Genomic DNA, 1,269 nt, shown 5'->3' on the forward strand with positions numbered 1-1,269 from the left:
CAGAGCATATTTCTTAGAACACATTCTAGAACGACACCAGAGCACATTCTAGAACCGACACTAGAACACACACTATTTCTCAGTTCCTCATCACCGCCAAAACCACCACATTCTAGAACCGACACCAGAGCACATTCTAGAACCGACACCAGAGCACATTCTAGAACCGACACCAGAGAACATTCTAGAACACATTCTAGAACCGACACCAGAGCACATTCTAGAACCGACACCAGAGCACATTCTAGAACACATTCTAGAACCGACACCAGAGCACATTCTAGAACCGACACTAGAACACACACTATTATCTCAGTTCCTCATCACCGCAAAACCACATTTTCAAATGGCAATCTCAGACACTTTACACTGTCCTTCAACAAACACCAAAATATCAAGAACCAACCACACTCAACGCCAGAAAGAAAAAGATCAAGACCCCTGTTAAAATAAAAGAGATGGTAGTGAGGGGGGATCTAGTGACAAGATTATCAAAATGAGACATCACTCTCAAAAAAAGACCATTTTTAAAAAACAATTTTTACTTCTTAAAACGCCCGAAATTACACTGCATTGCACTGAAATATGTCCCAGAAAAAATTAAGGCCATGACATCATTAAAGCTAGCCAAGTCTGATGAATGAGTGAATCACAGCTGTCTCCAAAGAGGTTGTGACAAAAACAAACCAAGAGAAGAGTCGCAACAAGATACTAGCATCCCGACTTCCCTCCAAACACAACAAGACACGAGCATCCCGACGTCCCTCCAAACACAAGACACGAGCATCCCGACGTCCCTCCAAACACAAGACACGAGCATCCCGACGTCCCTCCAAACACAACAAGACACGAGCATCCCGACGTCCCTCCAAACACAACAGACACGGCATCCCGACGTCCTCAACACAACAAGACACGAGCATCCGAAGTCCCTCAAAACAACAAGACGAGCATCCCGAGTCCCTCCAAACACCAAGAACACGAGCATCCCGACGTCCTCCAAACACAACAACGACACGAGTCCTCCACGACGATCCTTCCACGAACACACAAGACACGAGCATCCGACGTCCTCCAAACAACAAGACACGAGCACCCGACTTCCTCCAAACACAACAAGACACGAGCATCCGACGTCTCCAAACACAACAAGACACGAGCATCCCGACGTCCCCAAACACAACAAGATAACGAGCATCCCGACGTCCTCCAACCACAACACACAGAGCATCCGACGTCCTCCAACACAACAGAACACGAGCATCCGAC

The sequence above is a fragment of the Salvelinus sp. IW2-2015 genome, unplaced genomic scaffold (genome assembly GCF_002910315.2).
Source record: "Salvelinus sp. IW2-2015 unplaced genomic scaffold, ASM291031v2 Un_scaffold2002, whole genome shotgun sequence".
Lineage (NCBI taxonomy): Eukaryota > Metazoa > Chordata > Actinopteri > Salmoniformes > Salmonidae > Salvelinus > Salvelinus sp. IW2-2015.